Source organism: Peromyscus maniculatus, chromosome 23 (assembly GCF_049852395.1).
Source record: "Peromyscus maniculatus bairdii isolate BWxNUB_F1_BW_parent chromosome 23, HU_Pman_BW_mat_3.1, whole genome shotgun sequence".
NCBI classification, from domain to species: domain Eukaryota; kingdom Metazoa; phylum Chordata; class Mammalia; order Rodentia; family Cricetidae; genus Peromyscus; species Peromyscus maniculatus.
In genome coordinates, this window is record NC_134874.1 from 28,827,675 (window position 1) to 28,840,156 (window position 12,482).

The following is a 12,482-nucleotide window of genomic DNA, read 5'->3' on the forward strand; positions in this document are numbered from 1 at the left end:
GAGATCCAGACAGATCTCTGCCTCCCGAGTGACAGGATGAAGGGTGTGTGCCCCCACTGTCCGGCCTCTGTGTCTAATCTAGTGGCTGGCTGTCCTCTGATCCCCAGGGAAGTTTATTAGAGTCCGCAGCATATCACCACTCTTCTTTGAGTTTCTTGAGGTGAAAGGTTAGATTATCGATCTTTGATCTTTCTTTTCTTATCATTTTAAATTGTTTTACTTACTCATCCATTTGTTTACTTGTTATTTGTGCTCAAACACGCCATGTTTGGGGCTTCAGGGGATAACTTGTAAGGGTGACTTCTCCCCTTCCACCACAGGGGCGGGGCGGGGTGGGGCGGGGTGGGGCAGGGGCACAGGGATCGAACTCAGGTTGTCAGGCTTGGTGGCAAGCACCTGTGTCCCCTAAGCCGTCCTATCAGCCCCTCTTAGTTCTTCTTTTCTGAAATAAGCCTTTAAAGCTGTACGCTGACCTCGAAGCCTTGCTTTATCTGCTGCAGTCTAAGCTGGTCAACGTTCACTACCTAGCTCTCGGAGGGGACAAAAAATTCACCGCTTATTGCATGTGCAAATTCTGGGGGTTGGGGATTTAGCTCAGTGGTAGAGCGCTTGCCTAGCAAGCGCAAGGCCCTGGTTTCGGGACTCAGCTCCAGAAAAAAAGAAAAAACAAACACAAACAGGCAAATTCTGGTTTATTTTTTGAGATAGGCTCAGGCTGACCTCACAGTCACTGTACAGCAGAGGCTGGCCTTGAACTCCTGATCTCCCTGTCGTCGCCAGCCTCTGGAGTGCTGGGGCTGCAAGGGCATACAGCTGATCTTGGCTTCATTTACACGCCTTCATTCTGTGGTGTAAATATTCCCGCCCTGGTGGACTTAGGATGTCAATGTGAAATTATAGAACATGAATTTGGGAAGGAACTCACAGGACTTCCCACGAGCCAACACCAACCGGCCCAACGAGTCACTTCCCGTGGCCTATTTTTAGCTGTATTTTTCTTTTTCTGTTTAAAGGGATTTCTTAGTCACAATTGTTTATCTCGTGTGTGTATGAGTGTGACGGTGTCCCTGCACATGTGTGCAGACCAGAGGACAAAGTTCACAAGTCATTCTCTTCTTCCCCTGTATTGTGGGGCCCAGGGATCAAACTCAGGTCACCAGGCTTGGTGGCAAGCTCCTTTACTGCTGAGCCTTATCTTTGGCCCTTTATTTGAATGAAAATAAAATATTTTGTTACTGTTGTTCCTTTGGTCCATGGGTTACTTAGAAGTATGTTGTTCAGATTTTATAGTGTGTGTGTGTGTGTGTGTGTGTGTGTGTGTGTGTGCGTGCACTCACTTGATGGGGGTAAGTGGCGTATGTAATGCGCATGCGTGTGTGCTCTTGGGTACAGGCGGAGACCTGAAATTGATACCCGATGTCTCCCTCCATTGCCCTCCACTTCATTTATTGAGGCAGTCTCTCAGTCTAACCCAGGGCTCCCCTTGCAGCACAGAGATTACGGGCATGCACCCCCCTCGGGTTTATGGGGGTTCTGGACTTGAACTCGGGTCCTCAAGCTTGCCCGACAAGCACCTTACAACTGAGCCCTCTTTCCCAGCCGCTGTGACTGCTTTTCCTCTAGGACCTTAGTTCACTGAGAGGCAGGTGTGACAAATGCTATTAAAAAAAGAGGAGGGGTTCAGTTTTAACTAGGTCGCACCTAGCCTGGACTTTTCTTAGATCAAACAAGCCCAGGACGGGGACAGGAAACCCAGCAAAGTTCCAGAGATCAGAGACAGCGTTTCCATGAAACACGACCGTCTTCCATGTTATACGACTAGCCTAAAATTTGGCTTCCTCTCCACTCGGCTCTGGCGATTGCCACCGTTCTGTAGCAACCACAAATTCTTTTTCTTAAATATTTTCTGAGTCTATATAGCGGCTTCTCACGTGGGCAGAGGTCCTTAGACTCGGTTAGATTGGTGTATCTGCCACAGAGTGCCACTTGCAAATATTTGTTTTCAAGACAGGGTCTTATATAGCCCAGGCTGGCCTCATCATTTCTACGTAGCCAAGGCTAGCCTTGAACTCTGATCCTTCTGCCTCCACCTGTCAAATGCTGGGATGACAGGCAGGTGTCACCAGGCCTGATGTATCATTGTTTTTCTTAGATGGTAAAAATGACTTACTGGAGTATAAAGACAAACGTAAAAAATGTTTTTAACTTGGGCATGGTGGTGCACACCTTTAATCCCAGCACTCTGGGGCAGAGGAAGGTGGACCTCTGAGTTTGAGGCCAGCCTGGTCTATGGAGTGAGTTCCAGGACAGCCAGGGATACACAGAGAAACCTGTGTGGGTAAAAAAGAAAGAAAGAAAGAAAGAAAGAAAGAAAGAAAGAAAGAAAGAAAGAAAGAAAGAAAGAAAGAAAGAAAGAAAGAAAGAAAGAAAGCACACACACACACACACACGTCAGAATTGCCACATTAAAAAGTCCTGTTGGGCTGGAGAGATGGCTTTAGCAGTTAAGAGCACTGGCTGCTCTTCCAGAGGACCTGAGTTCAGTTCCCAGCATCCACACAGTGGCTCAAACCATCTGTAATGAGATCTTGTGCCCTCTTCTGGCGTCAGGCGTACATGCAGGCAGAACACTGCAAAACAAACAAACAATCCTGTCGTTCAAAAACAGGTTTCCATCAGCTCACTAAGTGGCGTAGGCCGCAATCTTTTTGTCTTCACTGAATATTCTGCTCGCTTATTCTCTCCCTTCTGTATGTTGTACCTGACGCTGTAGGCAGGCCTCTGAGGCTCTGTTTATTTTTATATTACTTTACAGACAGGGTTTCATGGAGCCCAGGCTGGTCTCGACCTCCCTAAGTAGCCAAGGTTGACTTTGAACTCCTGATCCACCGGCCTCCACCTCCAGAGTGCTGGGATTACAGACGTGGCTGTGAGATCCTGGGATGGAAACGGGGCTCCGTGCACGCTGCGCCGGGGTTCCAACCACCGGGCTATCCTCAGTCCTACTCTTGCTCTTGACACGACTGCAGTATTATATTTTGTCTCCCTGGTGGCCTCTGACCTCTCCGCTTGTTTTTGTGTGTGTGTGTGTGCGCGTGCGCGCGCCTGCATGTTTTTGCATCTGTGCAGGCGCGTGTACACATATGTGCATGTATGCGTGTGGAGGCTTGCTACCAAGACTGACAATCTGAGTTTCATCCCCAGGAAGGACCCACACGGTGGACGGAGAGAACCAACTCCTGAAAATTGTCCTCTGATATCCAGATGTGTGTGGCGACACATGCGTGCTCCCCCTCCCATAAATAAATAAAAATAAATCAATAAAATAATTTAAAAAATTAAAAAAGAATGATTTACACTCTTGGGATAGTTATACTTAGACTAGCATATGACTCAGAATGCTCATTTAAGGATTTCAAAATTACGCTTTACTTATTTTTATTTTGTGTACTGGGAGGAGGCACGTGTGGAGGTCAGAGGAAACTATCGGGAGCTGGTGTCCTCCTTCAAGCTGAGTGCCTTGGCCACCCCGGTCCCGGGGACTGAACTCAGGTTGTCAGGCTTGGTGGCATTTTTCGTACTGGCCCATAGTGATTCTTTGAAAGTGCATCCGAGGCCTGGTGTGTGGCACAGGCCTGTAATCCTGACACTTGGCAGACCGATCAGTAAAAGGAGTACAAGGCATCCTGGGCTAAAAAAAAAAAAAAAAAAAAAAAAAAATCAGGCCCAGGGCTGGATCCCCAGCGCGAACCAAACAAAACCAAACCCCAACAAAACAGAATTGCAAAATCCGGACCGCCTTCTAAAGCCGTTTTTTACGGCCCTTGCCCACCAGAGGGCGCCAGGCCCCCTCCGAAGCTGCCTTAACCACTGACGGCCCCGTAAAAACCGCCCCTCTTCCCTTCCGAACCTCGAGGGTCCTTGTTTCTGCGCCCGCCCGGGGATTTGCAGGATTCCACCTAACAAATCATGATGTTGTCATGGCAACTCCGCCTTCCTCGTGTTTTTCTCCTTAGCCAATTGGCTAGGGATCGAAGCACGCCCTGAGGGAGACTCCCCTGGGGTTCCACACAGAGGTTCTGAGAAGACGCCACCGGCTTGGGGTGTGGCTCAGAGTCCTTAGCGTGCACAGAGCCCGGGTTCCGACCCCAGCACCGCATGCACTGCATGCACCGCATACACCACACGCACCGCATGTACCGCATACACACACCACATGCACCGCATACACACACCACACGCACCACATGCACCGCATACACCACATGCACCGCATGCACCGCATGCACCACATACACCACATACACACACCACACGCACCACATACACACACCACACGCACCACATGCACCGCATACACCGCATGCACCGCATGCACCACATACACCACATACACACACCACATGCACCGCATACACACACCACACGCACCACATACACCACACGCACCACATACACACACCGCATGCACCGCATGCACCACATGCACCAGCATTGGCTCCACACCCGCAATCACAGTCCTGGGGAGGGAGGGGAGGGAGGGTCAGAAATCCAAGGTCAAGTTCAAGGCCAGCCTGGGCGGTCCCAGACCCAGTTTAATCTTCTAGTCCCGGCACTCCGGAGGCTGAGGTGGATCCCTATAAATCCAAGGACAACCAGGATTACATAATGTCTCCCAGGCTATCCAAGGCTCAGAGTTAGACCTTGTCTTTTTTCTTCTCTCTCTCTCTCTCTCTCTCTCTCTCTCTCTCTCTCTCTCTCTCTCTCTCTCTCTCTCTCTCTCTCTCTCTCTCTCTCTCTCTCTCTCTCTCTCTCTCTTTCTTTTTTTCCAAGACAGGGTCTCTGTGTAGCTTTGGAGCCTGTCCTGGATCTCGCTCTGTAGATCCGCCTGCCTCTGCCTCCCGATTAAAGGCACGCGCCACCACCGCCGGCCTAGACCTTGTCCTTTAAAAAAAAAACCCTTTCCTGGCGCCTGCCATGGTCAGCCCTCGGGACAGGTTAGGTCCTGGTGAACCTGTGTGCGGCCACTGTCGGAAGTCCCGTTCTCCACTGTGTATGCATTTCCGGGACTGCGGATGTAGCTCGGCGGTAGAGCGCTTGTCTAGGGTGTGTGGAGCCCTGAGTTCTAGTCCAAGCGCCACCCGAACCAGGTGAGGGGGGTCAGGCCTGCGATCCGGCCCTCAGGAGGCGCTGGTGTGAAGACCAGATGTTCAAGGTCATCCTCCACTGTGCGGAGACTTGGAGGCTAGCCTGGGCTACAGAAGACTGTCTGAAGAAAGAACCGGTCCATTTCATCACATCTGCTTTTCACCGCTGCGGTGATGACGAACTCCGGGCATGCTTGTGAGTGAGTTTCTCAACCGGATTAACGAGGTGGGAGGATCCGCCCTGAACGTGGGCAGCAGCGTCCCGCGGGATGGGTCCCGCTCTGTAGACGCCACGCGAGGGGCTGCTGCACACTCCTGCCGCACACTCCTGCCGCACACTCCTCCCGCACACTCCTCCCGCACACTCCTCCCTCACACTCCTCCCTCACACTCCTCCCTCACACTCCTCCCTCACACTCCTCCCGCACACTCCTCCCTCACACTCCTCCCGCACACTCCTGCCTCACACTCCTGCCCCACACTCCTGCCGCACACTCCTGCCTCACACTCCTCCCGCACACTCCTCCCTCACACTCCTGCCTCACACTCCTCCCTCACACTCCTCCCTCACACTCCCCCCACACTCCTCCCTCACACTCCTCCCTCACACTCCTCCCTCACACTCCTCCCTCACACTCCCCCCCACACTCCTCCCTCACACTCCTCCCTCACACTCCTGCCCCACACTCCTCCCTCACACTCCTCCCTCACACTCCTCCCTCACACTCCTCCCGCACACTCCTGCCGCACACTCCTCCCGCACACTCCTCCCGCACACTCCTCCCGCACACTCCTCCCGCACACTCCTCCCTCACACTCCTCCCGCACACTCCTCCCTCACACTCCTCCCTCACACTCCTCCCGCACACTCCTCCCTCACACTCCTCCCGCACACTCCTCCCGCACACTCCTCCCGCACACTCCTCCCTCACACTCCTCCCGCACACTCCTCCCTCACACTCCTCCCGCACACTCCTCCCTCACACTCCTCCCTCACACTCCTCCCGCACACTCCTCCCTCACACTCCCCCCCACACTCCTCCCTCACACTCCCCCCCACACTCCTCCCTCACACCCCTCCCTCACACCCCTCCCGCACACTCCTCCCGCACACTCCTCCCTCACACTCCTGCCCCACACTCCTCCCACACACTCCTCCCGCACACTCCTCCCGCACACTCCTGCCCCACACTCCTCCCTCACACTCCTCCCGCACACTCCTCCCGCACACTCCTGCCCCACACTCCTGCCCCACACTCCTGCCGCACACTCCTGCCCCACACTCCTCCCTCACACTCCTCCCTCACACTCCTCCCGCACACTCCTCCCGCACACTCCTCCCGCACACTCCTGCCCCACACTCCTCCCTCACACTCCTCCCGCACACTCCTGCCTCACACTCCTCCCTCACACTCCTCCCGCACACTCCTCCCTCACACTCCTCCTGCCCACTCCTGCCCCACACTCCTCCCACACACTCCTCCCGCACACTCCTCCCGCACACTCCTGCCCCACACTCCTCCCTCACACTCCTCCCGCACACTCCTGCCTCACACTCCTCCCTCACACTCCTCCCGCACACTCCTCCCTCACACTCCTCCTGCCCACTCCTGCCCCACACTCCTGCCCCACACTCCTCCCTCACACTCCTCCCGCACACTCCTCCCGCACACTCCTCCTGCCCACTCCTGCCTCACACTCCTCCCTCACACTCCTCCCGCACACTCCTGCCTCACACTCCTCCCGCACACTCCTCCCGCACACTCCTCCCGCACACTCCTCTCCCGCACACTCCTCCCTCACACTCCTCCCGCACACTCCTGCCCCACACTCCTCCCTCACACTCCTCCCGCACACTCCTCCCGCACACTCCTCCTGCCCACTCCTGCCTCACACTCCTCCCTCACACTCCTCCCGCACACTCCTGCCTCACACTCCTCCGCACACTCCTCCCGCACACTCCTCTCCCGCACACTCCTCCCGCACACTCCTCCCTCACACTCCTCCCGCACACTCCTCCCGCACACTCCTCCCTCACACTCCTCCCTCACACTTCTCCCTCACACTCCTCCCTCACACTCCTCCCTCACACTCCTCCCGCACACTCCTCCCGCACACTCCTCCCGCACACTCCTCCCTCACACTTCTCCCTCACACTCCTCCCTCACACTCCTCCCTCACACTCCTCCCGCACACTCCTCCCTCACACTCCTGCCTCACACTCCTCCCGCACACTCCTCCCTCACACTCCTCCCGCACACTCCTCCTCCTGCCCACTCCTCCCTCACACTCCTCCCGCACACTCCTCCCGCACACTCCTCTCCCTCACACTCCTCCCCTCACACTCCTCCCTCACACTCCTCCTGCCCACTCCTCCCGCACACTCCTCCCGCACACTCCTGCCGCACACTCCTTCCCCCTCACACTCCTCCCTCACACTCCTCCTGCCCACTCCTCCCTCACACTCCTCCCGCACACTTCTCCCTCACACTCCTCCCTCACACTCCTCCTGCACACACTCCTGCCTCACACTCCTCCCCGCACACTCCTCCCTCACACTCCCCCGCCGCACACTCCTGCAGCCTTGTTTCCCCACTGTGACGACCTCCCCTCCAAGTGTGAACCCCAAGAAACCCTTCCTTCCTGAATCGCTTTGATCAGGCAGCGAGGGAGGGGCTGAGTCATGACAAGTGTAGAGACTCGTGTGTCTGGTGGACGAAAAACACTCCTTTACAATGTGTGTGTATGTGTGTGTATATGTGTATGTGTGTGTGTCTATGTGTGTGTATATATGTGTCCCTGTGTGTGCTCTGTATATATGCTGTGTGTGTATGCGTGTGCATATTTGTGTGTGTGTATGCATGTGTGCTCTGGGTGTGTGCGCGCACGTGTGTCTGGAATGCATAGAGGTCAGAGGATGACCTGCAGAAGTCTTTCCCGGATGGAACTCAGGCTTGGCAGCAAGAGCCGTTACCACCCTCTCACGGTCCCCAAACTCATAGTTTATCTGCTAACGTTAATATTTGCTGCGGGCCGCAGGAATATATCATAAGAACTCAGCTGGTTATGGCAAAGTCACTAGCTGGAGGGATCAGGGAATTCCTCCAGAGGAAGCCAAATCCCAAGGAGTTTTTGGTGTTACTTGGCTTGTTATATATCAGCTGTATTCTGTCATGAAAATCATGTGTGCCTTCATAGTTTTTCCAATTGACTTTTCCCTAAGAAGGACTAACAGTGTAGACTGATCACTCTGGACATACACATTCCAGGTATTTGGAGAACAGCCTCAGGAAAGGCTTTCTCTGGAATCAGATTATCTATCTCCCTTGGCCACTTTCAAGGACTACAGGAAACACCACCCAGGTGGGCGGCCATTGTTAGTCCCAGGTGGACTAACAATGATAGCAGCCCACATGCAAGTCTCCTGACTTACGGTAAAATCCACAAGGGGACACTGCCTAGGAGAGGTGGACGTTAATAGCTTTACACAATTTAGCTCGGACCCTCCCTTTATATACCGGGACTTCCAGGGCACAAGAGGAGAAGAGAGAAGAGAATGGAAGAACTAGATGGGTAAGAACTTGAGAGGAACAAGCTGAGATGGGGAAGAACTAGATTGAAGGGCTAAAAGAGAGGACTAGAGGAACGAGATGGAAGATGAGGAAGAGCCAGATGGGGAAGAACAAGATGAAGTAGAATGAGAAGAGGAGAGAGGAGATGGGAGAGGAGATGATATGGGAAGGAACAAAGTGGATGAGAACCTAGAAGGGACAGAACTAGATGAAGGAATTAAGATAGAACCTAGAGGGGATCACAGACAAGTGTAGAGAGAAATCAGGCTAAAGATGACCTAAATATGAGAGCAGAATATAAGCTTGTAACTGTCACAGAATAATAAAGTATATGGACTAAGGAGTTTCATGTACATAGATTCATTTCTTTTCATCAAAGATTAATTGTCAGCTGGTTGTAGATTCTTCCCGGACCCTGGGAGGGGACTATCGAGGGGCTGGACCCCCATAGTCCCTGATAAATATTAGTTGATGGGGTTCAAGAGACGGTTCGGGGGCTGGAGAGATGGCTCAGAGGTTAAGAGCACTGACTGCTCTTCCAGAGGTCCTGAGTTCAATTCCCAGCAACCACATGGTGACTCAGTCATCTGTAATGAGATCTGGTGCCCCCTTCTGGTCTGCAAGCAGAACGCTGTATACATAATAAATAAATAAATCTTTAAAAAAGAGAGAGAGAGATGGTTCGTGGGTAAAGCACTTGAGAGGGACTGGAGTTGGGATCCCCAGCACCCACATAAATACCCAGGGTGGGCATTAATGTCTGGGCTTTAACCCCAGGGCCCAGGAAGCAGAGACCGGGGTCCCCAGAGCAGGCTGTCTGGGTGTGTTAGCCGCACAAGTGAGCTCAGGGTTCAGTATGTAAGAGAGAGAGTAGAGGAAGACACGTGACATCAACCTCTTCACGCTACACACACACACACACACACACACACACACACACACACGAACACGAACACTTGTAATTTAAAAAATGGAATTTTTTTTAAAGGACAGAATTGGTATTAGCAATTTTCTCTGCCTCAGACTCTGATGGGTCTCTGCGGGGTGTCCCCCCATGGCACCCACTTAAGGACTCTCTTCCGTACCCCACCCTACCCCGTCCTCCTGCGATATCCCAGTTCCTTTAGCTTATCTTGCTTCTTAAAATAGAAGAGGCTTCTAGACCCCCATTTCCCCGGCTAGCGTCCCGGCTCACGTAGCTGACGCAGAGGAGGAATTTCATGACCCTCCTGACTCAACCTTCCCAGGCCTGGGCCCCCAAGTGTCCCCTGACACGCTCGGCTTGTGCAGTTTGCAGGAAATGGAGCCCTTGCCGGGCAAGCTCTCCAAACAGAGCCGCATTCCAGCTCTGTCTTCTTGACCCTGAAGTTCTCAGCGTTTATCTCCTTGTCTCCTCACACTTCCTCCCTGCGTGAGCTCATCCGGTTTTATAATCCAGTTATGGTGCAGCTTTTATAAAACCGTGTCTTAGACTGTAACAAACTGCCCAGGCCGGTCACCTTGGAAGGGAAGAAAGGTTTGCTTTGGGTCATGGTTCTGGACGTACAAGGGCTGTGTCTGGTCATCAGAGACCGAGAGACAGGGAGCCTGGACACCGTACCATACACAACACACACACTGTACAAACACGTACCACACACACACCACCACACACACTGTACAAACACGTACCACACACACACATAGATCACACACACACCACCACACACACTGTACAGCATAACCCACACCCACCACACATACAGACACACACTTACCACACCTGTACAAATACACATTGTATGAACACACATACATATCTACCACACACACCATACACATACCACACCCCCATACTGTCCAAACACACACACACCACATACACTCACATATATCACACACATATACCACATATATACACATGTCACACACACTACATACATATCACACTCACACCACACATACACATACATATATCACACATACCACACATACACACATATACTACACACACACACTGTACACACACGCCACACCCACCCACACATAGACCACACCAATACCACACACACATACTGTACAGACACACACCCACACCCACTACACACATACACACACCACATGCTGTACAAACATACATTGTATGAACACACACACATACATATCTCACACACACAACCCCCCCCCCACCCCACAGGTACACACATACATTCTTAAAACTAGAAGCAGCCGTCCATCATCCGTTATTTCCTGACGTGCTGTAGAAGCGCCCCCCCCCCCCCCCCCCCCCCCCCCGCGTGTGCTGGTCTGTCTCTCTGTCTGTCTTCCCTGGTGTCCACCAGGACTCACTTTAGGGACCAGTAAGTGCCGGGCTCTCACAAACATCTCGTCTGTGTGCGAGGAAAATGTCTGCTCTTTACATGCCAGTGAGTAAAACCATGTGCGTGAGGATCCAGGTTTGGACCCGAGAACCAGCGTGAAGCCGGATGTGGTGGGACACGCGTCTGTGATCCCACATTCCCTGCGTGAGGAGCGGGGTGGGGACAGAATCCTGGAGGCTCACAGGCCGGCTCCCAGCCATCTGCAGCCGGCAGCAAACGAGAGAGAGAGAGAGAGAGAGAGAGAGAGAGAGAGAGAGAGAGAGAGAGAGAGAGAGAGAGAGACCCCATCTCAAACACGGTAGAAGGGGAGGAACAAGGAACAACACGGGAGGCTGCCCTCTGACCTCCACACACTCACATGGCATGTGCGCTCACACACACCCACACGCTCACACACACCCACACGCTCACACACACCCACATGCTCACCCCCCCACACACCATATATACATACAAAGGTGAAGTGCATAAGTAAATCAATTGCTGACATCAGTTTGTGTGTGTGTGTGTGTGTGTGTGTGTGTGTGCGCGCGCGTGTGTCATACACCATGTGTGTCGTGCATGTGGAGGTCGGAGGTCAGCCTCGGGTGCCAGCCCCAGGAAGTCACCCACCTTGGATTTGTTATTTGTGTCGACCTCTGTTAGCACTGCCTTGGGTTTGTTTTCCTTTTTTGCTGTGATAAAACACCCCGACAATAAGCAGCTTAGGGAGGAAGGGCTCCTCCTGGGTGGCGGCTCATGTCTCCGTGGGGAGGAATTCATGGCGGCCGCAGGAGCTTGAGCAGCGGGTCACATCCCACCCTGGCCAGGAACCAGAGAACGATGAGCGCATGCGCCGTTGTCCACTCACACCACCGACACAGCCCAGGATCCCAGCCAGGGGATGACGCCGCCCACGGTGGGCGGGTCGTTCCACCTCAATTAATGTAACCAAGATAATATTTTTGGTTGTGAGCCTAGCCTTTAACGGCTGAGCCATCTCTCCAGCCCATAACCAAGATAATAATACACACACACACACACACACACACACACACACACACACACGGCCACGTCCAGAGGCCGGGCTCTCAGGTGGCCGCCTATGCTAACCCTGAACCTGCAGCACGCTGTGTCTGCTAAGCTGGTGGCCAGCTAGCTCCAGGGACGCGCCTGTCTCCCCAGCACCTGCTTCCTCTCAAGGTCCCTAGAAACGGGACTCCACCCCCTGCCTGCTACATCGAAGCCATCCTCTCAGCCCCTTTCCCCTTCCAGAGTCGTCCTCTCTAGAATCAGACTCCATCCCCCTTCCTCCAGGAAGCCCTCCGGTAGAGCCACGTCTCTCTTACCCGGGTCTCCGCTGCTGTGACAGGCACTTGGAACATCCCTCTCATCCCTCTCTCGGTCCTATCTGGGCGTGAGAT